Genomic DNA, 12,237 nt, shown 5'->3' with positions numbered 1-12,237 from the left:
GACAAAAACAGTGAAAGTAGCACCTGGCACTAGAATGTCTGAGGATAGGGAAATGAGTCAGGTACCAGACACCGTTTGGGCAAAGGGAAAAACCGATTTGGGTCAGCTGCCTATTCTCCCGGTTATGATTAAGTTAAAAGAGGGAATCACTCCTCCTTGTTTAACACAATACCCCTTAATTCTAGCCAAATCAATGGCCCTGACCAGGGATATAAAGGAGTATGTCAAGGCAGGTGCTCTGGTGCAAATATCTTCCCCCTGCAACACCCCTTTGAATCCCATTAAGAAAAAAGGACCCAAGGATTCCTCTGACACTTGCAGAATGGTTCATTATTTAAGAGCTATTAATGATGTTGCAGAGAGTGTGACCTCAATTGTTCCTAACCCACACACCTTACTGTCACAGATCCCATCGACGTCAAAATGTTTCACAGTCATTGATTTGGCAAATGCATTCTTCACTGTACCCCTGTACCTGATTGTCAGTATCTTTTTTGCTTTTACTAAAAAATGTAAACAATACTATTGGGTGGTCCTCCCACAAGGAGGAATGAATTGGAGACAGTATTAGCAAGTTAGGAAGAGTACTTTGACATGAGGCATGAACATGACTGCATAGAACTGATGAGTCAGGAGACAGTGGGTCTTGCACATGTTCATGAAAAATCTGCTCCTAATGCAGATTTTGAGTTTTATGTAGATGGCTCCAGATACCACCAGAATGGGCGATTCTACACTAGTAGTAGTATCCTTGCAGTGCCCCAGAGTCCTGGTCATTGCAGTGATGTGGCTCTGCCACTAAGGGGAGTGATGTCACGTCTGATTGCACTAAAGGAGTTCACCTGACCAGGTATCACAGTCACACATTACACTTCACACTCTGGCCACCAGGGGGAGCAAAGGGTTATATGTATTAGGCCACTCCTCACACTTTGGTAAAACTGGGGGCTGGATAGGAAGTTAGGGAGAAGCTGACTGGGTTTTTCCCAGGCAACATCCTGTGAGAGAGGGAGTTCCTGGGAAGATTCAGGGGGGTCTCTGTCAGGGGTGGGATCCTGACAGTGGCCTAGCGAAAAGGACAGATCGTTACGGAGCCGCGCCTGCACCCGTTGCGGCGGCATCCTAAGAAAGGACACAAAGCAAGGTTTATTGTGAAGAAGTGAGAAACGAGATCACAGCACAAAGGAGAATAGAACCAGTAGGAGTCGTGCCCTAAGACCGTGGCAACATTCTACTGAGGCGCGTAGCCGGTGGCCGGAACGCCGAGGAAGTATTGGGCTCCAAGCATTACTTCAAACAGTGGCAGGACAGTTAACTCTAGGTTGGCTGTCTGACCTAAATCACCTAAGCAGACAACAGAGGCAATTGTGGGAGAGGGGCGTCTCTAGGGTCCCAGAATAACTCCAGGCCTATCCCATCATACGGGTGTGTCCTAGCCATATCATCTGGGGGATGGGGAGAGAAAGAACACCAGAAACAGACACAACAGTTGTGAGGACTATCCCGTGGTGCTCAGCAGGGAGGTACTACAACACACAGGTGCTAGAAGGTAGGCACTGATTTCCACCTGCAAAGAGAACTCTGGATGTGCCTTCGGACCGGCCGGTCTCAGCCAGCCCTGTTAGCAGTGCTCTGGATTGCGAATCCCGAAGCCTTCAGTAAAGAGGTAAAGAGACTGCAACCCTGTGTCCTCGTTATTCATCGCACCTTGCACCGCACACCATCATCACACCTTTCATTGGACGCCCCTTAGCAGGGTCACGGACCTGGTCTAGCCACCGTGACAACCCCAGGAACGAGACAGAAGAGGCCCGGTACTGAGTACCCCGCGGCCCTGCGTCTGGGGGCGCTCCAAATTGGCGTCACGAACAGGATCTACTTAAGCCTGAAGAGTCAGGTCATGTGTGCCTTGGAACTGTGTCTGAATTGTGCTTGAACCATGATTTATTGCAAAGACTGTGTATTGCTTTTGCCGCCAAAAATTCCCGCCAAGACCGCCGCCATTACAGCGCCACGAGGAGCGCAGGAGAAGAAGAAGGGCGAGGACTTCTGGGCGTGAACAAGCTGAAGAGCGCAAAGAACAATGGCCGCCCAGTCTAAGTATTGCTGTATCCTGAGGATGTGTCCGTCAGCAGCTGAGGTCCGCCTCCTCATTCTCTATGAAGGGTGGAGACCATGGAGACGGGGCCACCCCCGAAAAAGAGCGCGGGAAGAAGATCCAGAGGAGGGGACAAAGATGGTGACTTCCAGGACACTGCATGGGGACGACCTGGCCCGGCGCAGGGCTGTATCACCCGCAGCAGTCCCGGATTCACCGTTGCTGCAGGGACTGGCCGTCACAGAGCTGCCGATGGGGAGGCCCAACAGACAGTCACCTGATGACTGGGTAGCCACAGCTGAAGCCCGGCAGCTGGCACACTGCCGAAAGGCCCACGCTCGCGTGAGTTCCCTGATGGGCCATCCTACGGAGACCCGCCTGTCCCCCGTTTCCCCCACTCTATTCGATCTGACTGCGGCAGACCCGCAAACCCTGCCAGTGGATCGTGAGCCACGGCAGATGGACCTGAGGATCCTGCCAGTGACGGAACACCAACGACACCTGGTGGCGGCGTGGAGGAAGCAGCCCCGACCCGTGGCCCCGATAGACCTAACGGGTGATGTGGAGGTCCCACCATCGAAGTGGGGTGTGGTGGTAATCTTTAACTCCCAGGAGGGAAGGGGAGTCATCCAGGAGATTGGGGAGCCACTAAAGGTCCACGTCACCCGGAACGAGGTGGAGCCTTGCTATGGAGAGATTGATGCGGATCGCGATCTGGAACCCGGGGATGCCATGACCTACACCCGGTGGCAAAGAGGGACCTGTTGGATGGCCAGGGGAGTCCAGCAGTGCGCAACTCTCCAGGCCGCTACTGAGACTCAGGGGACCGTACCCGTTGCGGGAAAGATGACAGAAGCCTCTGCTACGGACCACCAGGCTGCCCAGGCCCATCGTGTGACTTTGGGTCCCACCCATTCTCGGCTGAGAAGGGTGGTCGGCGAGGTGAAGCCGCTTCCGCCAGAACCAGAGTAAGCCCCAAAGTCATGGAACCAATGTAAATAGTTAACTGTTTTTCCTACTGTTTTGCTGCTGAAACCCGACCAGGGTTGTTCTTAAAGGGATCCCTTTGTTTACCCAGATCCCTATTGTTTTTGCTTTATGTTTTTGCTTTTGTTCATCATTGTTTACAAAGACTGCTGAATCATGGACATTGAATGGTTCACAAACTGTGTTGTAAATAGTTTGCACCTTCTAAAGGTGCCCCCTACTGGTTTTAGAAAAAGGAGAACTTTTTGAAGAGACTGTTCTTGAATACAGCGCAGAAGTTCTTGCCTTCAACGGACTTGCAGATAGAGAGTCTGCACTACCTCAAAGAGACTTGGTCCCCTCTTAAAGGGAATGTTCATGTGTTGCACTTAAGTATAATGTTACTTTAAGAATGTTGAATAGTAAAGGATAGTGTGTAGTTACTTAAGAAATAATAGGAAATATTTGATGATGTTACTAGAGATTGAGGACAGGAAAGAGTTGAAAGAAAGTGAACCCGTAGGGGTTAGTGAGTCCTCTTGGAAACCATAGAGAGATGGTTGATTGATCTTATACTGTGAATAAAAATTGAGCTTATAGAAGAAAAGAGGCAGTAGGCCCAAACGAGTAGCCAGGCGGTCCTGCATGTTCAAAGTCAGAGAAATAAAGACAAAGTTAATTTATATTTTAGAGTTTTATAGTAAGCCTTTAGTGGGTTCAGCTTATACGCCCTTAAAGGAAAAGTTAAATTATTGTTCAAAATTTGCACTTAGTAGATAGAATACCCGGCTGGGTAATGATGGTTATTTATAGGCAAGTTAGTCATGAGTGTTATTTAAAATCTTAAGCACTAAGTAAATATGTTTACGTTTGTGACGTTCAAGTGTACTTACCACCCATAAAGGGAGGCACTGTTAAATTTACCTGTTTATTGCATTTCAAAATTTTGTATGTCTTTTGCTAACACATATTGTTGTTCTTCTTCCCAGTCCGGGAGTACTGGATTTAACCAGGGGGGAGTGCAGCGCCCCAGAGTCCTGGTCGTTTCAGCGATGTCGCTCTGCCACTAAGGGGAGTGATGTCACGTCTGATTGCACTAAAGGAGTTCACCTGACCAGGTATCATAGTCACACATTACACTTCACACTCTGGCCACCAGGGGGAGAAAAAGGGTTCTATGTATTAGGCCACTCCTCACACTTTGGTAAAACTGGGGGCTGGATAGGAAGTTAGGGTGAAGCTGACTGGGTTTTGCCCAGGCAACATCCTGTGAGAGAGGGAGTTCCTGGGAAGATTCAGGGGGGTCTCTGTCAGGGGTGGGATCCTGACAGTGGCCTAGCGAAAAGGACAGATCGTTATGGAGCCGCGCTGCACCCGTTGCGGCGGCATCCTAAGAAAGGACACGAAGCGAGGTTTATTGTGAAGAAGTGAGAAACGAGATCACAGCACAAAGGAGAGTAGAACCAGTAGGAGTTGTGCCCTAAGACCGTGGCAACATCCTACTGAGGCGCGTAGCCCATGGCCGGAACGCCGAGGAAGTATTGGGCTCCAAGCATTACTTCAAACAGCGGCAGGACAGTTAACTCTAGGTTGGCTGTCTCACCTAAATCACCTAAGCAGACAACGGAGGCAATTGTGGGAGAGGGGCATCTCTAGGGTCCCAGAATAACTCCAGGCCTACCCCATCATACGGGTGCATCCTAGCCATATCATCTGGGGGACGGAGAGAGAAAGAACATCAAAAACAGACACAACAGTTGTGAGGACTATCCCGTGGTGCTCAGCAGGGAGGTACTACAACACACAGGCGCTAGAAGGTAGGCACTGATTTCCACCTGCAAAGGGAATTCTGGATGTGCCTTCGGACCGGCCGGTCTCAGCCAGCCCTGTTAGCAGTGCTCTGGATTGCAGATCCTGAAGCCTTCAGTAAAGAGGTAAAGAGACTGCAACACTGTGTCCTCGTTATTCATCGCACCTTGCACCGCACACCATCATCACACCTTTCATTGGACGCCCCTTAGCAGGGTCACGGACCGGGTCTAGCCACCATGACAACCCCAGGACCGAGACAGAAGAGGCCCGGTACCGAGTACCCCATGGCCCTGCGTCTGGGGGCGCTCCATCCTCACATGAGGTAATCCAAGCTTAATTACTCACTCCTCACATGTCAGCGCATGAGGCATAGTTGAAGGCAGTCACTGAGGTGTGTAGAGCTGCTGCAGGTAAAGTCACTAATATTTTAAAAAAATTCAATTTATGCATGGGGAATTTCCCATGATTGTGGCCCTATCTGGAGAAACAGAGCATTTCTTACATCAGCTGTTAAGCCTATTAAAATGCGGAGCTGGTGAAGCAATTAATGGAGGCATTGGTGTTACCAGTCCAGGTTGGCATAAGGCTGCTTTCACACATCAGGTTTTTTGTTTCCGGCTAAATCTGGCAAATTTGAGAGAGAGAGAGAGAGAGAGAGAGAGAGATAATTTTTCCCATGCCAGAATCGAAAACAGAGCTTCTGGGCATGCTCAGTGTACAAAAAATGGATTTGCCTGAAAGGAAGGGATCGGAAAAGAAAAAAAATGGAAAAAGAAGGAAAAGCCTGAAGGGACGGATCTGGCACAAATCAGATGAAATGCATGTCCTTCAGGCACAATCCAGCGCTAATATAACTCTATGGGAAAAAAACGGATCTGGCGTAAAAAAAAAACGGGTGCGTTTTTTTCTAAAACTGCCAAATTGTGCCTGAAACAAAAACCTGATGTGTGAAAGCAGCCTAATCAAGGTGAAAGCACACACAAAAGGTGGCTCCCTGGAAGTAGAGGGCAACAGAATGGTGGATGAGGCTACTAAAGTAGCAGCAAGGCGGCCTAAGGAGCAGAGGATGGTGGCAGGGAATCCGCATATCCCAGTCACACTAAGCCTAGAAGTCTTGAAATCCCTCCAGCAACAGGCTTTGCCCTCAGAGAAGGAACAATGGGGGTAAATGGGGGCTTAGCTGAACTCATATTGAGTATGGGAGAATAAGGATAAATTGTTTTTACTGAGGTCCCTGTTTCCAGAAATGGCGCAAACAACACGTGGCCCCACTCACGCCTCAAAAAATCACATGTGTACAATGGTAAATGCCTTCTGGACTGGAATGCTTTAACGACTGTAGACAAACTGATGAAAGAACTGATCTGCAGATACTATGTGATAGGAGTACACACTTCACTGGATAAATAATGAAGAAAATCATGCAGGGCTTAGGAATACAGCAAGCTTTTCATACACCATATCAGCCACAAAGCAGTGGGAAAGTGGAGAGACCAAATGTGACACTTAAACTAAAACTAAAAATTCAAAAGGCCATGGCAGACACAGGAAAGAACTGGGAAGAGTGCTTGCCTCTTGCACTCTTTTCAGTCAGACACACTCCAAATAGAAAGACAGGCTTGTCTCCTTTTGAAGTCCTGTTTGGTAGTGCCCCAAAGGCTGGTCTTTACTTCCCACAGGTGCTACAAATGCAACATGGTTCTATGACAGCCTATGTCAAGGCCTTGCAGAAAAGTCTTAATGTGGTGCACAAACATGTGTTCTCATCCATTCCAGATCCTAATGAAAGGGCAGACGTGCATCAGCTGAATCCAGGTGATTGGGTGACCATACGCAGACACGTGAGAAGGAGCTTAGATCCACGGTTTGTTGACCCGTTCCAAGTCCAGCTGACCACATCCACCTCAGTGAAACTTTTGCAGTGATCCATGCCAGTCACTGCAAAAAAGTCACTTCACCAGCAGAATGACTGTTCTACTAATCACCTTGCTGACAGTAGCAGGATTATTGCACCCTACAGAGACACTGGATAAAATTTTAAATGTTGACTTGGGCAACAAACTTATTTGACATCATGCTCTTCTAATAAAGGACAAAACCAAAAGATTGTTGGATCTGTACACACAGCCCAGTATCTGAAAGGACTATGACGTACTTAGCCTTACCTCTGGAGCCATGGAAGGAATTAACACCACACTGCATACACAATGAGACCTGGACTCAGATTTTCTAGGTTCCTTGAGGTTCTTAATGATGCTAATACAATACAGATTTTATTGCTCGTTTGTTGCTCTATTTAGCCCTAAAAGTGCTAATATATGTATTACCCAAGCTGTTGAATAATGTATGCGAAAGAAAAGAATCTGAGGCTAAACCTTCCATAGTGTATCAGACCCCAGATAGCCATTGCTGATGGGAGAAGTGGGTGTCCACACTGACTGGATGGGCTAAGCAGGTAGAAAGCCCCCTTACGAGTACTAGACCCATGAGACAGTAGCTCCTTTGTGGACACCAACTGACCCTGTGGTGAAAGGTTATACCATTTACAAAAGAGGGAAATTTATATAAAAGGGTTAATGATTTTCTTTCTTTTGCTAGAATTTGTTCTTATTTTGTTTTTTATTGTTGTAGCCTTATAGTCTCCGATTCAAGGATTTTATGCTTATTATCTCATAAGCAATGTCTTCAAGAGTCTGCAAGAACATGTTTTGGGTACATGGTAAATAAAGGTCATCATGACCTGGGTAAGAGGGGGGCTGCATGAGTTACATTGGGCTGCATTGCTGTAAATGGTATAAAATACTGCCTCTATGAATAAACCAGAAAAGTGACTTGCTCACAACCAGTGTGCATTCTTTTCTCCGAGCTCGTTATCTGGTGGTGTAATCTCTTAGTTTGGCCTCACTGGTAATCTGGCATATCTGACTTTGGGTCAGAACAAAAACAGCTACAACATCACTTTTGGGGATTTTACGATATGTAGGTCACTTCAAAACCGAATAGGTCGCTAAAAAAGAAAGTTGTGTAAATTCCTTCGAAAAAAATAAAAATTGCTGCTACAGTTTAAACCTTCTAGCATCCCAACAAAATAAAAAGATATTTTAAAAATGGTGCTGATGTAAAGCACAGATGTTATTAAGTGACTATTTTATGTGGTATGACAGTCTAGAGTAAAGGAATAATCATTCAGAGTTTGAAAATTGCTGATTTTGGGAATTTTGACAAATTTCTGATATTTTTATAAATGAACAGAAAATATCAATGTAAATTTACTATTAACATAAACTACAATGATTCATGAAAAAACAGTCTAAAAATCAATTAGATCTTTTGAAGCATTCTAGAGTTGTTACCACATAAAGTGACACAGTATATATATATATATATATAAATAGGAGGAAAAACTGGAGTAACCAATAAATAAGTAAGAAAGTACAAAATTTATTTAAAAAAATCAAAGAAAAACACATATAATAAAATTGTCAATCAGGACAAGGACACGGAAGTACATACAGTAGTGAGGTGCACATGGGAGTTCAGAGGTAATACATATATCTGATTTACATTTGAATGCTTGTCCATGTGCTAGGTAAGTAGAGCCAAAAATAAGGCACAATAAATAAAGCCCAAGTATTGTATAACAATGCGGGGATCCACAGAAGCAGCGGGAGCTCTATAGCAAGGTTTAAAGCCAAAAGTAAGGCAAAAAAAAAAAGGTCAGGGTAAATCAACATAGATCAAGCCCAGCTGGAGATCCGCAGAGTAAAGGGACTGTATCATAAATTAAGGGCAAAACTTACCAGGCCCAGTGCACAACACTACTCAGATGGTAATGAGCCCCAAATGATGGCGGGTGACCCCATCCAGTAGAAATCAGACTGAGAAAAAATTTGCAGCATGCTGCGTATCTTGGACAAGACTCCTCAATGCAAATCAATGGATGAAAGAAAGAAAACGCACAGCACCATGCGAGTGCTGTCCATTTTTCACGCACCGGTTTCCTTTGAAAAGCCTGCAATTCATGCGCAGTGTACAGTAAAATCATGCTGATAGTTTAGAATTGAATAGATAGAATAGAAATATACACATGGAATATATATATATATATATATATATATATATATATATATATATATATATATATATATATATACATACAGTACAGACCAAAAGTTTGGACACGCCTTCTCATTTAAAGATTTTTCTGTATTTTCATGACTATGAAAATTGTAAATTCACACTGAAGGCATCAAAACTATGAATTAACACATGTGGAATTATATGCTTAACAAAAAGTGTGAAACAACTGAAATTATGTCTTATATTCTAGGTTCTTCAAAGTAGCCACCTTTTGCTTTGATAGGACTGCTTTGCACACTCTTGGCATTCTCTTGATGAGCTTCAAGAGGTACAGGTATATGAAAAAGTTTGGGCACCCCTATTAATCTTAAGCTTAATGTTTTATAAAAATTGTTTTTTTTGCAACAGCTATTTCAGTTTCATATATCTAATAACTGTTGGACACAGTAATGTTTCTGCCTTGATATGAGGTTTATTGTACTAACAGAAAATGTGCAATCTGCATTCAAACAAAATTTGACTGGTGCATAAGTATGGGCACCCTTATCATTTTCTTGTTTTAAATACTCCTACCTACTTTTTACTGACTTACTAAAGCACTTTTTTTGGTTTTGTAACCTCATTGAGCTTTGAACTTCATAGCCAGGTGTATGCAATCATGAGAAAAGCTACTTAAAGTGGCCACTTGCAAGTTGTTTTCCTGTTTGAATCTCCTCTGAAGAGTGGCATCATGGGCTCCTCAAAACAACTGTCAAATGATCTGAAAACAAAGATTATTCAACATAGTTGTTCAGGGGAAGGATACAAAAAGCTGTCTCAGAGATTTAACCTGTCAATTTCCACTGTGAGGAACATAGTAAGGAAATGGAAGAACACAGGTACAGTTCTTGTTAAGGCCAGAAGTGGCAGGCCAAGAAAAACATCAGAAAGGCAGAGAAGAAGAATGGTGAGATCAGTCAAGGACAATCCTCAGACCACCTCCAGAGAGCTGCAGCATCAACTTGCTGCAGATGGTGTCACTGTGCATCGGTCAACTATACAACACACTTTGCACAAGGAGAAGCTGTATGGGAGAGTGATGCAAAAGAAGCCGTTTCTGCAAGCACGCCACAAACAGAGTCGGCTGAGGTATGCAAAAGCACATTTGGTCCCGTGTTGGCTGATGAAACCAAGATTGAGTTCTTTGGTCATACAAAAAGGCATTATGCATGGTGGCAAAAAAACACAGCATTCCAAGAAAAACACTTGCTACCCACAGTAAAATTTGGTGGAGGTTCCATCATGCTTTGGGGCTGTGTGGCCAATGCCGGCACCGCGGGAATCTTGTTAAAGTTGAGGGACGCATGGATTCCTCTCAGTATCAGCAGATTATTGACAACAATGTTGATGAATCAGTGACAAAGTTGAAGTTACGCAGGGGATGGATCTTTCAACAAGACAATGATCCAAAACACCGATCCAAATCTACTCAGGCATTCATGCAGAGGAACAATTACACTGCTGGAATGGCCATCCCAGTCCCCAGACCTGAATATCAGTGAACATCTGTCGGATCATTTGAAGAGGGCTGTCCATGCTCGGCGACCATCAAACTTAACTGAACTGGAATGGTTTTGTAAAGAGGAATGGTCAAAAATACCTTCATCCAGGATCCAGGAACTCATTAAAAGCTACAGGAAGCGACTAGAGGCTGTTATTTTTGCAAAAGGAGGATCTACTAAATATTAATGTCTCAGTTATTAGATATATGAAACTGAAATAGCTGTTGCAAAAAAAACAATTTTTATAAAACATTAAGCTTAAGATTAATAGGGGTGCCCAAACTTTTTCATATAACTGTAGTCACCGGGAATGGTTTTCACTTCACAGGTGTGCCCTGTCAGGTTTAGTAAGTGGGATTCTTTACCTTATAAATGGTGTTGGGACCATCAGTTGTGTTGTGCAGAAGTCTGGTGGATGCACAGCTGATAGTCCTACTGAATAGACTGTTAGAATTTGTATTATGGCAAGAAAAAAGCAGCTAAGTAAAGAAAAACAAGTGGCCATCATTACTTTAAGAAATGAAGGTCAGTCAGTCCGAAAAATTGGGCAAACTTTGAACGTGTCCCAAGTGCAGTGGCAAAAACCATCATATGCAGCATCAATAGTAAAAAGATCTAATGTTAAAAATAATAAAAAAATAAAAAAAATCATTATATACTCACCTTGCGTGGGCCGCCGGATCCAGCCGAGACCTTTCCCGCTCCATGCGACGCTCGGGTGACCGATCCATGCATTGCGGTCTCGCGAGATGATGATGTAGCGGGCTTGCGAGACCACTACATCACCATCTCGCGAGACCGCAAAGCACTCTTGGGACCGGAGCATCGTGAGGAGCATCGGTAAACGCCTAGCCTGGATCCGGGGGCCGACAGAGGGTGAGTATATAACTATTTTTTATATTAATTATTTTTTAACAGGGATATGGTGCCCACATTCCTATATACTACATGGGCTGTGTTATATACTACTTGGGCTGTGCTATATACTGCATGGGCTGTGTAATATACTACATCTCTGTGCTATATACTATGTGGGCTGTGCTATATACTACATGGCTGTGGTATATATTACGTGGCTGGGCAATATACTACATCGCTGTGCTCTATACTTATTGGCCTGTGCTATATACTATGTGGCCTGTGGTATATACTACGTCCCTGTGCTATATACTATGTGGCTGTGCTATATATTATGTGGCTGTGCAATATACCACATGGCTGGCAATATACTACATTTCTGTGCTATATACTATGTGTCTGTGCTATTTACTACGTGGCTGGGCAATATACTATGTGTCTGGGCAATATTCTGCATGGCTGAGCAATATACTACGTGGCTGGGCAATATGCTACGTGGCTGAGCAATATACTACGTGGCTGGGCAATATACTACGTGGCTGGGCAATATACTATGTGGCTGTGCAATATACTACTTGGCTGTGTTATATACTATGTGGGCTGTATTATATACTACGTGGCCTGTGCTATATACTACATGGCTGTGTTATATGCTACGTGGGCTGTGTTATATACTACGTGGGCTGTGTTATACGCTACTTGGCTGTGGTATATTTCTCTGTTGTATCTGTGCATAGTGAATCGTGGGATGTGTTAAAGAGGGGGGCCCACTGAGACTCTTTCGCCAGGGGCCCTCAAAAACCTGGAGCCGGCCCTGGCTTCACTAATTGGTCATGCCCGGCCACGAACAGTCAGCGACAGTTGCAGTCCGCCCGCGAATTG

This window comes from Ranitomeya variabilis, chromosome 5 (genome assembly GCF_051348905.1).
Source record: "Ranitomeya variabilis isolate aRanVar5 chromosome 5, aRanVar5.hap1, whole genome shotgun sequence".
NCBI classification, from domain to species: Eukaryota; Metazoa; Chordata; class Amphibia; order Anura; family Dendrobatidae; genus Ranitomeya; species Ranitomeya variabilis.
The sequence above is the reverse complement of the archived record's forward strand: the minus strand, read 5'-3'. Positions refer to the sequence as shown.